Raw genomic sequence first — 17833 nt, 5'->3', positions numbered from 1 at the left:
ACTGAGCCTGCACATCTGGAGCCTGTGCTCCGCAACAAGAGAGGTCACGATAATGAGAGGCCCGCGCACCATGATGAAGAGTGGCCCTCACTTGCCGCAACTAGAGAAAGCCCTCACATAGAAACGAAGACCCAACACAGCCATAAAATAAAAAAATAAAAAAAGACACATGCACCTCAATGTTCACTGCAGCACTATTTACAATAGTCAGGTCATGGAAGCAACCTAAATGCCCATCGACAGATGAATGGATAAAGCAGATGTGGTACATATATACAATGGAATATTACTCAGCCATAAAAAGGAACGAAATTGGGTCATTTGTAGAGACGTGGATGGACCTAGAGACTGTTATACAGAGTGAAGTAAGTCAGAAACAGAAAAACAAATATCATATATTAACGCATATATGTGGAACCTAGGAAAATGGTACAGATGAACCAGTTTGCAGGGCAGAAATTGAGACAGATGTAGAGAACAAATGTATGGACACCAAGGGGGGGAATGTGGCGGGGGGGTCTGTGCTGGTGCTGTGATGAATTGGGAGATTGGGACTGACATGTATACACTAATATGCATAAAATGGATAACTAATAACCTGCTGTATAAAAAAAATAAAATTTTTAAAAATTAGAAAAATAAAAGATTTATCAGGAAAAATAAAAATATAAAAGTATCAACAACAATGAATCAACAAGGTAAAACAGAATCCCAATCTAAAAGAGGAAAAAAAAAAAAAAGCCTTGGCTACGGGGTCGGAATTTAGATGGGGCTGGAACTTAGGCAGGGGCGGGGTTTGGGGGGCAGGACCTAGGCGGGTGGGGAGTGATGTTTGAGAGTGGGACGGGGCGACGACGTTCAAGCGTGGGGTGGGGCCTCTGCTTAGGACCTGCGCAGAAGTGGGGAGGCAGCACGTGGAAAGGAGGGGCTCTGGACTGTGGGGTTCCGGAGTTAGGACGTAGGGCCCTGAGTGAGGGTGTGTGGGTGGGGTTTAGACCCAGCTGGTTAGAGGGCGTCTCCAAGTGTAGAGGTGGGGCCCTGGATGGGGTGTAGGGGTGGGGCCCTGGGTGGGGTGTAGGGGCGGGGCTTGGGCTCTGCGCAGGAAGAGGGAGGCTCCGAGGGCAGAGGATTAGGCCCGGGAGCCCAACAGGCTTCCCGGTGCCTAAGTGGACAGGGAAAGCACTGGCTTCGTTCCCTTCTGTTCCTTCATGCCCCTCCCCCACCGTCTCCCCCGTCACCGCTGGACCCCTAACCGTGGGTGGGTCCCGCTGGGTACAGGAACTCCTCCCCTCCCCCAGCCACCCCTCAGGGGTGCAGGTCCCGGAGGTCCAGCCTTTACTTTTGCTCCCCCTTCCCTCCCTCCCACTCCCTCAGGACCCTTGCGGCTGGACCTCCTCAGTGGGCAGAGGATCAGGCCCAGGATCTCAGCAGGTTCCTGGGGGCCCAAGTGGGCAGGGGAAACCTGGCCACGCTCCCTTTTGATCCTCTGCCCTCCCAGTGGTTCCCCAATTTCCCCCTTCGGGCGTGGGATCCCTTCCCCTCCCCCAGCAGCCCCTCAGGGGCGCCAGTCTCGTCCCGCCTCCACTTCTCCTCCCCCTTCACTCCCCCCATGCCCCACGTCCTACCCGGTCACTGGGGGTTCCTCCCGTCCCGTTAGGTGTCCGTGGTCCCCCACCGGTGCCTGGTAGGTGCCCTAGTTGTGAGGAGACGCGAATTCCGCGTCCTCCTAGTACGCCATCTTGACTCCGCCCCTCCAAAAGTTTTTGAGAGCGTAAATCCTGAGTTCTCGTCACAAGGAAAAATGTTTTTTTCTATTTCTTTAATGTTGTATCTATATGAGATGATGGATCTTCACTAAACTTACTGTGATAATCGTTTCATGATGTATGTAAGTCAAATCATTATGCTGTACAACTTAAACGTATACAGTGCTGTGTGTCAATTACATCTCAATAAAATTGGAAGAAAACAATTCTGAAGAAGTTATTTTTGTCTAGATTTTTAAAATTCCCAACAGTCGATTAAATGTTAGAATAAAGGCAGTTTCACTTGCAAGCTCTCTAAATTCTACCTCTCATACACTCTTTTCAAGAAGGAGAAAACAAAAATAGGAAAGATGAAGAGTTTGAATTCAGGCCCCAAGAAAAAGATGAAGAGAATCCCTAGGAAGACAGGGAAGAGACCTCCCAGGAGACAGTGCTCCACCAGGTCTGAAGGGTGGACTGGAAAAGATCTAAACTGGCAAAGGTCTGAAGGCTATGGAAGAGATTTCTTCAAGAGGATAGAACTGATAGCAAAATCTAAACATTTTGAGGGGAGAGTTAAAGAACGACAGTTTGAAGTTGAACTGCTGATAAGTACATAGAAAACTAAACGAAGAAAGTTATTCCTAAGGAAAATGAAAAGTTGTATAAGAAAAAGTAATCTAGACTTACTACATGGCTCCATTCTCAATATCACTATGTAATCGATAAACACTGATTATCAAACTAAACAAAATTATGATGTAACCATATGGGCAGGGTCCACGTGTGTGCTGTGGGAAGAGAAAAGAATGGAGTTAAAGTCTCATCTTCTCTAAGGGAAGGTCAGTAGATACTGCTTAAAACTGAGGGATCAAGAAGTAGCAAAATACTAGCATTTTTTGAAAAACCCAGAGTTAAATGCCAAAAAACAAAAAAAAATCAGCTAAAAGAGTTGTAGTAGTTGTCTGTGATAGAGGAAGCAGAACAGGGGACTGCTGTTTTTCACAAGTCTTGTAGAACTACTTGACTCTTTAAAATACATCTGTGGGGACTTCCCTGGTGGTGCAGTGGTTAAGAATCCGCCTGACAATGCAGGGGACACGGGTTTGACTCCTGGTCTGGGAAGATCCCACATGCCGCGGAGCAACTAAGCCCACATGCCACAACTACTGAGCCTGCGCTCTAGAGCCTGTGAGCCACAACTACTGAGCCCACGTGCTGCAGCTACTGAAGCCCACGTGCCTAGAGCCCGTGCTCTGCAACAAGAGAAGCCACCACAACGAGAAGCCTGCGCACCTGAACGAAGACTATCCCTTGCTCGCCGCAACTAGAGAAAGCCCGCACGCAGGAACGAAGACCCAATGCAGCATAAATAAATAAATAAATATTAAAATAAAATAAAATACGTCTGTGAATCACCTTGATAAAAATAGAAACCAAGTAAAAACAGAGGTAAGTGGCAAGTGAAGAGGTGACAGTGGCAGGTACAGACAAATGTTTTAAGATATTTGGTTCAAAAGGGGAATAGAAAAGTGGGATAGGGTAGCTTGGGTCAAGGGTGGGTTTTTTAAAGATGGGAAATAGAGCACATTTGAGATGAGGATTATCTCCCTGGGAGGGAGAGATTGATGGTGCTGCAGAGGGAGGATTCCAAAGGGAGCAAAGTCCCCAAGAAGATTAGAGGCATGGGATCCAAAACCACGGGGTAGGGATGAACTTTGAGATGGAAGGAACACCTTCACGGAAACGAGAGGGGAGAAAAAGATAGATGCAGACGCAAATAGAACTGTAGGGTTTGCCACGACCCTGCTTCTTGTCAGGCCTCAACGAGACACCCAGAGCAGGACACAATGCAATACACTGGCAGTTATCTGAGAAGTAGCACACAAACTATAACCAGGCGTGTTCCTTCAACTCTCCTACGGTGTAGAGTGCCAAACTGCCTGTGCTTGATGAATAACTCTCACAATGAATGTGTTACCCTTTTACCTCACAGAAATAAGAACATCTACATTTGAAAATAAAAAGACTTTCACTGCTAATATGTTGGATTCAATCTTCTGGTGGGCCCTCCCAGCAACCTCCTGCTGCAAAACAACTACATCGTAGGTAAAGCATACTTACTAATGCAATGTTGGGCTTGTAGGAAATGGGGGACATTGCCAAGGGACCCCCTCCCCACAAAAAGGAGCAAACTATAAGTGGAAGTTCAAGCAAGGAGGAACAGAATTGCCAAGGAGCAAATGCTATCAGCAGTGTGGTGATCCAGACACTAACCCTTGGGCCAGCAGCAAGGAGGGGGAGCCGAAATAGAACCTTCCATTAAGCCAGAATTCTGGAAGAGGTCTAAGTGGTTCCAAGTTGGCAGTGCCCCTGGCTCTTGGCAAAAGCAGATGCAAACCTTCCCTGGAGAGCACGCCTCCAGTTTAAGCCTGGAAGAGTTCCCTAGATGTAGCTCTAACAAATATGGACAAACACTCAGAGATCAACAGGCCTACCAACAGGGCAACGCCACCGTGGGTCACAGATAACATTTTAAAGGTAAGATAGGAAAAGGAGATTAAAAAACCAATTTGTTGCTTTCCCAGGTCTGCCCTTTGGAACACGTGTACCACTATCACCTGAGTGCTCAGTAACATGCACTTTCTCAGTTCCCTTCCAAACCTACTGAGCCTGGGCTCTGGGGGTTGAGCCTGGGAATCTGCATTAACACTCACTCCCCACAGAGAGAAAACCAGACAGCTGATCACACAGACTCAGCTTTTCCTCCCACAGTCATGTTCCCGTAACCTTTCCCGTCCACTCCAGATGTGAACGCAGCAGGCCCAACCAAAGGCTAAAGCAAAAAACAACAACAAAGGCTACAGCAGAACTAACAAAATAGCTAAACAAGATCGCACCCCTAGTGCTGCCAAGACATAGGGACCGACCTGGCTTGGGTGCTGTCTGCTTCCTGTCAGAGCAGAGTATGGCCTTACCTGTCCAGCCCCTAAGCCCTGGAAACATCGCTGTGCTGGACTCCTGGTCACACTTCAGTGACTGCAGTGCACAAGATACTGTGGTTGAAGATGATGGGAAGTGGAGGCCATAATAATTACTGATGTTATAATAGCTTAACGTAGACCGTGTTCATCGGGAATTTAGAAGTGCTTAAAGAATCCCTGAGGTGGGCTGTCGGGCGACTCTTTGCAGGCGGGACCAAGGAGGGGCTGGGAGAGAGTCAGGTATAAGCTGGGTCCAAAGACAATGAGCCCATTTCACATAGAAGAGTTGATCTGGGTACAGCAGAGGCTGATTCTAATTTACCAGGGCCAATCCCCAATGGCCCTTATTCTAGAGAGTATTGGAAAAACAAAAGAGCAAAAATGCAAACAAAAGTGCCGCTTTGAAGTTTTGTAGCTTAAGAAGCATGGGACAGGCTAAGAAGAAAATGGAAAATCCCTTGTGGGGAAATTGGCAATGACACCAATAGCCAGCCAAAGTTGAAGGGCTACTATGCGCCTGGCAGGGTGGAGTGTTACAACAGTCCTATCTGGCAGGCATTACTGTTATTATTTTACAGATGAGAAAACCGAGTTCAGAGAGGTTGAATAATTTGTTCAGTATCACACAGCAATAAATTATGGAGCCAAACTCAAACCCAGGACGGCTCGACTTCATAGGCCATATTCTTACATTTTTTTTCTGATATGATTAAGTAGGTGATTTAATTTCATGGGTTAAGATTTAGAAGAGTTATTAGAATTATTATACTGAGAATTCCTTCTCTCACCACTGCCACCAGTCACCAGCTCCCCTCCTCATAGACAACCAATGTCATTAGATGATGTGTGATATTCCCAAGATATTTTATGGATTTCATTTTGCTATATAAGCAATAGATTATACACACTGTTCTGAACCTCACACTTCTCCCTTGGGAACACGTCCTGTGGACCCGTCCACGGCGGTACGTAAAGAACTTCCTTGCTCTGTTTCCAGCTGCAGGGTTTACTGCTGTGTGGAGGCACCATGGCCCTGTTTACAGTCTGCTGCAATAGACATAACCACGTTTCCATTCGTGGAGTAGCCAAGCAGCCGATGCACTTTATTCTGAGCAAATTCCACTCCCTCAGGACGGATCTTGAGGCCCTCCCGTGACAGTTAGGCTCCTTTAGCTGCAAGACACATCAGCACTCTCAGGTCGCCTTGACCCGTGGGGATTTATTGTAAAGACACTAGCAAGAAAGGAAACGGAAACAGCTGGAGAAGCAGGAGGCAGAGCAGCCCCGCCCAGGCACCCTTGCCCCCTCCGCTGGGAGGTGCGCCAGGAGCTACCCTTCCTCTGCCGCTAAGGCTCCCAGCCCTCGGCATCATTGGGCTCCCTCTGGTGCACCTGGGTCCAGACCTCCACACGGGAGAGGGCAGGGTCTCCAGCGCCTGGCCCCCGGGCAGGCTTGGGGAGCTGCTGGCCAGTCAGCTGCCCCAGGAGCACAGCGCACCTCTAGCCCCCCCCCGCCACCAGGTGTAGCCAGGCTGACGGGGTCAAGTAGGAGAGCACGAGTAGCCAGTGCATAAGGATCCATTTCCTCAGAATGGGCTTGGGACCCCTTGCTCAGAGCAAAAGAGACTCCTTGGTGGCACCCCGTGCCTGGGAATCCCAGAAGTGCTCAGGAGGAATTTGCATGGGCTGCAATTCCTGTTGAGCGTGTGAGGCCAGAGTCACAGAGTCCCTCTTGAAGTTACCTCGTTTTGAGGCCCAGGCTGATTCAGTCTACGGGGAAAAAACTGGTCACATGGAACCACTTATCAGGCTTTCTAGCTTAAAAAACAATTGGATGAACCTTAACTCACCAAAGTCTCCTGAGGTAGGCATTATCGGTAGCATTCCCATTTTACAGATAAGAAAACTGAGGCTTAGAGAGGGGCCTCAGTTTACTGGCTGTGCAATCTTGGCCGGCAAGATTGCACAGCCAGTAAACGAGACAGAGCTGAGACTCAAACCCAGGTCTTCTGACTCCAGTTTGCCTCCTTCTGATTCCTCATCAAGACAAGCCTTTTTGCCGGCTCTCCTTCCCCTGCTCACCTCCTGAATGTCGACACTCCCACGGTTCTCTCTCAGGCCTTCCATTTCTCCCCTTTCTCTGTATGCTCTCAGGTTATTCTCATTTACTTCCTTCCCTTGGTCTAATTCCAAAAGCTTGATGGCCCCCGGTTTCTCTCTCCAGCCCAGACCTTTCTCCTGAGTTCCATACCTTTATATCTACTATCCTACCAGACACCCCCATGTGGCTGCCCAAGTTACCTCCAGTGCAGTGTTTCTAAAATGAAACTCACTGTCTTTCTCTTTCAATGGCTCCTCCTTCTGTGTTCACTTGTCTCAGGAGCGGTAGCTTCTACTTCTTAAGCATCGACCATGTGCCAGTCACTTTATACTGCCAAGATAGTATCAGCCCACTTCACAGGTGAAGAGACCAAGGCTGAAAGGTATGAGCTTACTTGCACAAACTATAATATTAAGTAGTTGACAGAGCCAGGATGCAAACTGAGCTCTATTCTGCATTGCTCCCGCTGGGCTAGGCTGTCAGGTAACTGTAGGGCCACAGCTGTTCACTCTGTTAAACAAGCCAGAAGTCATGGGGCATCTTCCCACCTGCCCCAACCCCAGCTTCTCACCCTCACAGCTGCTCCAGAGCCAAGTCCATCCCCAGTTCTACGTCCTAAATGTTTCTCAGGTTGTCATGCCTTCCCTCCATTCCTCCATGACCACTCCACTCCCGTAAGTCAGCCCCTAAATGATTTCTCCCCCATTACTGAAATAGCTTGCCAGTTTGTCTAGCTAGTAACTAGTTTGTCTAGCTAGTAACTAGTTTGTCCCTACCAACACCCCCCACTTCAAATCCCCTCTCCCTGAGAACGGGTTTTCTAAAATACACCTGGTTATTGCCCCTAAGAGCCTCCAAAGGCTTCCTATTACCTTGAGGATGAAACCCCAACTCCCCGTTCCTGCCACGGCCTGTCCATTCAGGGTCTCTGCAAATGCCCATGGCATCATTAGTAAAAATGGCTTTATCTCTTGGAGGTTTCCACTAAGCCAATATGCATACACCCTCATCACACATTGCACTGAACCCGGCCATCTATACTGTATGCCAATGAACTACAGAATAATGCTGCATGAGAGCCATTTGTATGCAAAACTGAGAAAGGCTGAAATATGCAGGAACTATTGACAAGTCTACAGTGATCCATCATGCTATTATTTGCAATAGAGTGTGTTTACCTTGTCTTGGGTACCATGTAATTTGGTTTTATGAGTGTAGCCAATTAGACCCAGGATGGCAGGATGTGAGTGTTGCTGAATGATTTATTACTCCACACCTCAGGGAGAAGTGCACTTCATAAACTATCCAAAACTGTTCAAGAGAGAGCATGATTTGTGCTCTGCAGGCAAAGCATTCTGTTGTATGCACACTAACATATTAAAGGCTCAGAAAAACCCAGCAATGGAGAAAGTAGAGCAATTTTGTTCTCAGGAATTTTGTTCACAGTTTTCTCTCTGCGCGTCTATCTAGTAATATCTCCTGAAAGCATTTTCCCTCCACAGATGTTTGGGGGAAGCACTGGAATGGAATGCAGAGGCCCTCAAGGCTTCTGGAATTTCACCTACTCAGATGGCAGGGTGCAAGTGCAGACCTGCCACTCTCTGCCTGCAACAGCTCTGGTTAACTCCTGCTGGTCCTTCAAGGTTTGGTTCAGGTGTCACCTCCTCCTAGAAGCCATCAGACACACAGACACACACACATTTGTGACATGTAATCATACGTGATCCCATAACACCCCTCTCTCATAACGCTTCTCTGTATTTTCTATTGGTTGATAGAAAATTCAGCTCAGACTAGAACCTGAGGAGAACGTACAGGCTCAGGCATCCTGACTGCAGCAGCTTCTACCTCAACCCCTTGGGTTCAAGTTCAGCAGGAAAGCAGACTCCCTCAGCGGGCCCACCTCATCAGTCACATGTCCACTCACTGTGTGTGGGGAAATTAGTTCAGGATTGTTAATACCTGTGGCCTGGACCACAGGTGCCACCTCTGAAGTTGAGAGGAAGCAGCCTCTCAGGTACGGGATGGTTTCCAAGAGAAAAGGTGGGGAAGGGAGGATATGAGATGGCCCTGAACTACCAGTGCACAGTCCAGAGCAAACACAGCCAGAGTTCTGTTTACTTACCGATCTCCCCTGGCTGACTGAACTCCGGGAAGGTGGACCAGGTCTCAACTCCATATCCAGCCCCAGCACCTTACCTGGCATATGTTGTTTGGAACGAATGATAAAATGGGGACACAAAATGTTCAAAGCAAGACTCCTAGCTTGAAAGAGTTTATGGTCTAGTCCAAGAGTTAGTATTCGTACAGTAAAAATCAATGAACCGTGACAGGATGACAGGATATAAGTGCCAAATGAGTGATTGGGGTATTGTCAGAGGACAGAGGAAGGAGACCACAGAAACCTGCCGCCGAAGCCCTACTCTCACTAGCCCCCAGGCCTCAGGAGGAGATTCAGACAAGCTACCCCCGCAGGGGCCTGCATCCAGGTGGCTGGCTTGCCCCTGGGAACCGGGTTTTCCAACCTCAGTCTTTGAAATTCTTGGCTTTGAAATCTGAAACCCTAGGCCTCTCCTATCGCTAACTCAAGATTCAACCTAAATAAAATTAATGAAAGAGGACAATGGTTTCTAGCACCCTGTATGTAATAATTGTTTAAAACATGTCCCTATGTGAATATGTGTTTAGCCACAATAAAGAGAGTGGGCTCTGTTGATCCTTTTATTCCCAGGAAAGGAGGTTCTAAGGTTAATTTATCTAACTATAAGCTCTTTGTTAAGAGAGTAAAATTCAGTATGGTATGAACAGAAAAACATCTTGATTCTGACCACTGCTTCTTTAAGCAACTGCTGTCAGGTTGTTCTTCCCTGTCCCTGGATGAATTCCAAGAAAAGTCCCATATATTTTCCAGTCATTCTATTTATTAATGAATAGTCTCCTTTTTCGAGTATTGGAAAGTCCAGTTCAGTCTACCTCAAAGCTATAACCCCACATCCAGTTTACAATTCAGGCCTGACTCAGGCTAAGAAACTCAAAATAAAGGAGGAACATGGTGGACTTCTCCCCAGTTCCTCACCTTGCTCAAATCCTCTTCTGATCCCTCCAGACCTGGAGCAGAGAAGGGGGACAGGGAATGCCAGGAGAGTGCTTGATCAGTGCAGCTGTCTGGAACCAGTGCCTGGGTATGTCCTTCCCAGAAGCTTACTCGTTCCCATGGGGAGCTTCTGCAGATCCCTCGGAGATCCCGCTGTGAGGACGTACTGGACACAGGTGCTGCTCCTCAAGCTGCCCACTTACAACGGCTCCCAGCCCTGGCTTCTGCCACCCACCCCACCCCGAGTCACTCTGTTGGGGTCACCTTGCCTTGCAGATGGTCCTGTGGGGCAGAGTCCCTTTCAAGGCAACTCAGCGCCAGCTCTCTTCTGAGGGTCCTCCCGCCGCCATGGAAACTCCCTCCTGAGCCCTGCGGTCCTGCGTGCAGCTCACTGCAACGCACCCCTTTGCTCGGCCCGCCACCCTAGGCCACTCCAACCAGGCTCTGTGTCAGTGGCTCAAGTGTCAGTCCCTCTGTCCCTCCAACTCTGGAGGGTACCTGTCGAGCTCTCTGGGGGCGTTCTGAAGCCTCCGAGTTTCACGAGGCTGCTTGTGGGGACCGGGGGTGGGCGGGGCTGGAGACAGGGGTGTGAGGGGGGAGCACCTGCCCCATTCCTGCACAGCTCTCACTCTGGAGAACTCCTCCCTGCCTGTCTCTTGCTGGGTCCCCCAGCCTCATCTTACTTAGTCTCCAGGCAGGTGATGGGCTAGCGGTCTCAACACTGATCTCATAATCTGTTAGTGAGGCCTAGATAAGCAGCATCCTATTTTTCTTTTTCTCTGGGGGTCTCTGCTGAAACTCTGAACCAGCAGGACTAGTTAGTTGCATCTAACACCCTGGTGCAGGATTCACAGCAGGCTTTCAAACGTTTCTGCTGCTCCTCGCCGGCACCGCAAGAGATGGACAGGCCAAGCTCGTCATGAACTATGGAGAGGGCCTCCATAGTCCTCCCCAACTCCCGTGTGACAGATGAGGAAAGTGGAAATGTGAGTTACACAGCTACAAGCAGAGGGAGGGGGAGGCTGAACCCAGCTCCTGTGACTCAATCTGCACGCTCTTTCCGTGGCAAGAGGCCAGCGTGTGGGGCTGGAAGGATCCCCCAGTGGCCACCTGGGGGCAGTCACCAGCATGCTGGTCACTGCAGCCCACAGCCCAGGCGGTGGGGGCGGACTATGGAGGCCCTCTCCTCACTCATCACCTCCGGCCACGTCCACCTTCTGACCTTTCTCCAGGCACACCAAGCTCTTTCTCCTGCTAGGGCTACCAGAGCAAAGTACCACAAACTGGGTGCTAAAACAACCGAAATGTATTCTCTCATGTTTCTGGAGGCTAGAAGTCGGAAATTAGGTGTTGGCAGGATTGGTTTGTTCTGACGCTCTGAGGCTGAACCTGTTGCATGCCTCTCTCCTCTCCGGTGATGGCCAGAAATCCTTGGTGCTCCTTGGTTTGTAGATGCATCACTCAAATCTCTGCTCGGTTACTTTCTTCCCCCACACCCTCATGGAAGCCCACACTTAAGACAGATGGAAATCTGATGAATGTACAAAGGCCTCTAAAAATCTCTCTAGGCTCCCAATCTGATATCTGCCGGCTCCATGATATCTATTTTGAAACACTGAATTACAATTCAGGCCCATCTTCCTCTGCCTGACCCTTAATTGACGGTGGTAACCAGGTCAGGGAAGGGCGATGTCCCTGCCTTCGCCTAGCAGGAGCGATGGCTCATGTGACCGAGAGAGAGGCGTGTTTTCTCTCTACATTAAGTAAACACCGACAAGAGTTAGGTGATCTTCCTACACCCTGCACTGCCTTGTTCGGAGGAAGGATTTGACTTAACCAAATACAAAACCTGACAGGTGTTTCTCCCAAATGAATCAGTGGGGAGGAGCTGAAGTGAATTTTCTTTTTATTTAAAGAAATGTAATATTTAAAGAGAGAGTTCTATTCCCCCTCCTTGGGGAAGGGAACCCTTAATTTTCCCATCAACTCTGACACGTGTGAATCACAGCCCTTTCCTTCCTATAAAAGCATCATGATTCCTCACCAACCCTGCTAGCTGTGGGCTGTGCTTTATTCTTCTGACAGGGCAGGCTTTCCCCAGAGAAGAACGCTGGGAACACACCACCCCCAGCTGCGTGTTATTAAGAGCCAGGCCCCTGTTTACTTCTTCTCAGAGATCGTGGACGGACTAGGATAACCTTAGCGCCCATTTGAGCTTGTGACGTATTCAGAGGGCTCTGCAGAAGGGCTATGCTCCCATCTTCATACCAACCAGGTCACCTTGGATGAGAAAGCAAACTGCATTTTTTTATTTCAAATTTTGTGCGTGAAGAAAAACATGATTAGTTCTTGAATTAACTTTACTGAAGTATACATTATATACAATTAACTACACCCATTTTATGTATACAGGTTGTTCTGATAAATGGATACACCTGTGCAACCTCCAGCCTAATCAAGACGTAGAACATCTCCACCATCCCCCAAAGTTCCTACGTGCCCATCCGCAGTCAGTCTCACCCACTTCCACCCCAGGAAACCACGGAGCTGCTTTCTATCACCATAGATTAGTTTGGCTTATTATAGAATTGAATCTAAGTGGAATCACGTAGTATACACTCTTTTGTGTCTGGCTTCTCTAGCTCAGTATAATGTTTTTGAGACTCACTAAGGTTTTTGCATGTATCAGCCATTTATTTATTCTAATGGCTGAGTAGTGTTCCACTGTATGGATAGATCACAATTGTCTTATCTACTCACCTGTTGATAGGCATTTGGGTTCTTTCCAGGTTTTGGCTATCGTGAATAAAACTGCTATGAACATGAATGTACAAGTCATTCTGTGGAAATATGCACTCATCTCTCTCACACACCTACTTAGAAATGGATCAAACTGCTTTTCTAAGAATTCATCAAATGTGATGAAGCAGACCATGATGAGGAATTTGGGGGAAATCTGAACATTGTAAGTGATTTATAAAAGAAATTATAATAGTGTAATACAGTGGAAATCCAAATGATGTGGGCTCCTGTAGGATGGGTGATATGACAGCAGGTACAGAGAGTCCTGGAGTCCAGGGATTTAACAATCCCTTGTTTTTCTCCAGTCTGCATGAGCTTGGAGAAGTCCCTTACCTTCTGGAACCATCACAAAATGAATATCTGATCCTTCAATGAGCTTTAAGATCATCTATTGGAAAATGTTGGATCCTTTGAGAGAACTTTAGCTATAAAAAGCCAAGGTGGTGTACACTGTACTTACAAATATGGACTTAATGCAGGAGGTCAGGCACAGAACAGATATATGGTGGGTACTATTGCGAAAATATAACTAAAAACAAAATCTTCTCCCAACCCAGAAATTCTCTCCACAAAGGTAGTGGAGAACAAAATCAATTTTGTTATTGAATAAGCATTAAACCATAAGGTGATGCACGGCACAGGCAATCCACCAAGGATTACAGAGGCAGAAAGAAATCTCACCCTTTTAGAGAGCCACACAGATACAACCCATGACATACATGTTCTCAGGATAAACCATCACTGGTCCTCCAGTCAGAGGACTTGACAGCACCATTGGTCACACACAGTTCATCCTAACTTTACCTGGTAATTGGGGTGACCAGTTAGTTAGCTAACTGACTTTATCCAGAGGAAAAACAAACTCCTCCTGCTTCCTGACAGGAGGTTGTTTTGCAATTTAGAGGGAGGGAGGCTCCTGGCCTCCCACCTAAGCTGGAAGACAGGGGCCATCTCCCTTGGTGTTTGCATTTCAAAGAGGTGCCCGAGGAAAACGTCCCTGGGTCATAAGAGGGACAAGATGCCAATCTAGTCTTTAAAAGGACTTATATATCTCTCAAAGAAGGAAGAAAGTACTTACAATGACAAGCTTTCTGAAGTCAGTACTCAAAGAAAAAGGAGGAAAGGGAAATCTCTTCCTTTATCTTCAGCAGGGAAGATCGAACCTCTTGTTTTTAATTTGCTTTTGTCCTGACAGTACACAGTGAATGTTCCTTACAGTCATGCATCTCCCAATCTGGGGCCTCGGGGTTTGGGGTGAGCCACCCCAAGGCTCCTACCCCTGCAACCCGACTCACACAATGGCCTCTGTGCTTAGTGTTCTCTTCCGATCTCATCTTTTCCATCTCTAACTCATTTTTATTCATGAGCTCTCTTCTCCTAAGAAACCACCCTCCTTTTTCCTTCCACTGCTAGCTCAAGGGTCCCTGCAATCCTTCTGAAGCCCCAGAAAAATCCCTGATTGGCCCCTCACCTCCGGAGGCCCCCAGGTCAAGAGGGACATAAGCGTCGCAGGGACCCTGGGGCCGGGCACTGTTTCAGTTCCATGAGTCAATCTCTGTGAGGGTCGCAGAGAAACTCACTAGCTCCAAACCCGGCCATGACCTGCACACCCTCTTTCCTGAGCTGATTCCCCTATCGTTCTGTCTGAAAAGAGACATCTGTGAGCTGCCTGATCCAATTACGGCAGTTGCTTTCTCTCTAAAATGCCACCAATTTCTAAATGGTTTTAACTGAAATTGGGTGACTTCCCTTTCTAATTAACTCAAGTGGCCTCTTCGCTGACGGTGACGGCTATAATTACACCTCACTTCACTCTGAAAGGACTGTTCAAATCTGGGGAATGTGCAAGGTGACCTTTTTATCACCCCTTGTTTATCTGGGCTTGGTTGTGGGGAAGAGAAGGAAGGACACTGCTGGGCAGATGTGTAGTTTTACCCCCTTGGCTGCGAGGGCTGCATTGTGACCTACGTGCGTAGTTCCATGCATTTCCAGCCCGCAGAGACTAGCTGACTCAGTGGGTGCAGAGCCAGAGAGTTTGTGTTTGGTGGTGTGTGACACTGCGGGAAGAGGAAGGCGGTTGATACTGTCATTATTTAAAATCACTTCCACCCACTGGGCTGAGTCACTAGAACGTCACTGCCTGGGATTTTGCATCAGTCTCAAAAATATACCTCTGCAGAGCTTTCCACGCTCAGAAGCATGCCCGTTCCCTCACTCAGGCCCCCTCAAAAGGAAGCCGCATGGATCTCACGCACAGCTGCTCCCTGTCCAGTGCCTCAACTCCCCCTCTGCATCTTCCTGACGACAGTGATGTTGCATGTCTGTGCACACTTGACGTGCCAACCTGAGCTCTGAGGGAGGTGGTGCTATCCCCCCACTTCCACACGCAAGAAAACGAAGATTCCAGGAGCCAGAGAGCAGCCGGGGCTGGAATCCGGGTTTCCTGCCTCCTGGTCTGATCCTGAACCAATAAGAGAGGTAAAGGGAACTTTGGGCCTGAAAACATGGGCCCTCCCCCCAACACACACACACACAAAACGGACCTGCAGTGGCCAAATGAAAACAGACAAAAATCCACTTTGGCTGAAATGATTTGAACACTTGACATTTAGTTTCAGATTTCAAAACAAATGAGGCCATTTCCTGTTTTTCTTTCTACCCCACACTATGATAAATATTCTCTCCCTCCAAGTCCAGAACAAGAGCCTTCCTATAAAGGCTTGGCTGGTTTCCAGGATACTTGTGACTATTCACAAGGAAAAGAAGGATTTCCCAGCAGTAAGTTCTAGTGGTTCAAAGAAAGCAAGCTTGGGGAGAGCCCTGTGTGACTTTGGGCAGTTGACCATGACTCTGTCTCTGGTTACCTACAGTTATTATTATCCCAGGGTTGTTATGAGGATTAAATGAGATAACGAGTGTAAACCACTTAGTACAGACACTTATTAAGCCTTCTATAAGTGTTGATGATAATGATATTATAAATTTTCAATAATTATCTCATGCTACATATCTGACAGATACTAGATACTGTGAATAACAGCTCTGGTCTTACTTTTTCTGAGCACCTTCTATAATGACAGCCCTTTAAGATATCCTCTGTAAAAGATATTTAAGCATGTATCTTAAACTCTACTTCCAATAACGCTACCAAGGGACTTCCCTGGTGGCGCAGTGGTTAACAATCTGCCTACCAATGCAGGGGACACAGGTTCGAGCCCTGGTCCAGGAAGATCCCACATGCCGTGGAGCAATTAAGCCCGTGCGCCACAACGATTGAGCCTGCGCTCTAGAGCCCGCGAGCCACAACTACTGAGCCCATGTGCCACAACTACTGAAGCCTGCGCGCCTAGAGCCCGTGCTCCGCAACAGGAGAAGCCACCGCAATGAGAAGCCTGCCCATGGCAACGAAGAGTAGCCCCCACTTGCCACAACTAGAGAAAGCCCGTGTGCAGCAACGAAGACCCAACGCAGCCAAAAATAAAAAATAAAATAAATTTATAAAAAAAAACCAAAAAAAAAACGCTACCAAAACAAATCTCCTACAATGAAAACATTTATTTTATGTTTGTCCTATGGGTAACTGGAGCCCCCTACTGTCAGGGGAGCCCTAACTACCTGGTTTTGGGTTTTTTTCCCATTCAATTCTCAGTCAAACTCCTAGGAACCTTCTAGGAGTCCTGGAAAGGCTCAGGAGGATTGATTAACCATGACAACACATCCCACACTGCTAAGAACATGAGAAAACCAGCCCTCTCCATAGTAACAGGGCATGCTCTCCAAGAGTGCGGTAAGTTGGGATTTCTTGATGCTTCTTGAGTACTCTAGAGCTTCCCCCCCAGATAAAAGCCTCCATCCTCCTCATCTCCTCCCAAAGAGCTGAGCCCCCTCTTGCTGCCCTTCTGTACCTGAGGTGTCTTGGGGGCTCTTTGCTGCATGGATACCAACCAGAACTGCCCACGGCAGACACCTCATTGTCCCCACTCTGCCCTGCTCTGAGGAAGGGATGGAACCCGGGAGCCTCCCTCGGCCTCCTACCCTTTAGAACAGCGGTCCCCAACCTTTTTGGCACCTGGGACCAGTTTCGTGAAAGACAATTTTTCTACGGACTGGGGCAGGGGGGATGGTTTCAGGATGATTCAAGCACGTTACATTTATTGTGCACTTTATTTCTATTATTATTACATTTCAATATATAATGAAATAATTATACAACTCACCATAATGCAGAATCAGCGGGAGCCCTGAGCTTGTTTTCACTTGCCACTCACTGATAGGGTTTTGATATGAGTCTGCAAGCAATTGATTTATTATGGTCTCTGTGCCATCAAACCTCTCTGCTAATGATAATCTGTATTTACAGCCGCTCCCCAGTGCTAGCAACACCGCCTCAGCTCCACCTCAGATCATCAGGCATTAGATTCTCATAAGGAGTTCACAACCTAGATTCCTCGCATGTGCAGTTCACAGTGGGGTTCTCGTACCTATGAGAATCTAAATGCCAGGACTTCCCTGGTGGCGCAGTGGATAAGATTCCAAACTCCCAATGCAGGGGACCCGGGTTTGATCCCTGGTCAGGGAACTAGATCCCACATGCATGCCGCAACTAAGGGTTCACATGCTACAACTAAGGAGCCCGTGAGCTGCAACTAAGGCGCCTGCCTGCCACAACTAAGACCCGGCTCAACCAAATAAATAATGTTTAAGAAAAAAAAGAATCTAATGCCGCTGATGGGGAGTGGCTGTAAATACAGTTGAAGGTTTGCTCGATCGCCCACTGCTCACCTCCTGCTGTGCGGCCCTATTTCTATCAGGCCACCAACCAGTACCGGTCTGTGGCCTGGGGCTTGGGGACCCCTGCTTTAGAAAGTGAGGTCTAAAATAGGCAGTGGAGGGATCCAGTCACATGACATTGGCAAGGGCTGGAGTAGAGACGTGCCATCTGCACAAAATTCAGACCAGCACTCCCACTGCTGATGAGTGGCTACTCAAATGAAAAGTCCAGGTCCATCTGTTTGGTCATCTGGGAACTATAATAATAACATAACAACAGACAGACAGACGTATACAGCACTCTGTGCCAGGCGTGGTTCCAAGCACATTACATGTAT

The sequence above is a fragment of the Balaenoptera physalus genome (assembly GCF_965194825.1).
Source record: "Balaenoptera physalus genome assembly, chromosome: 17".
Lineage (NCBI taxonomy): Eukaryota > Metazoa > Chordata > Mammalia > Artiodactyla > Balaenopteridae > Balaenoptera > Balaenoptera physalus.
Note: the sequence above shows the minus strand (reverse complement) of the source record.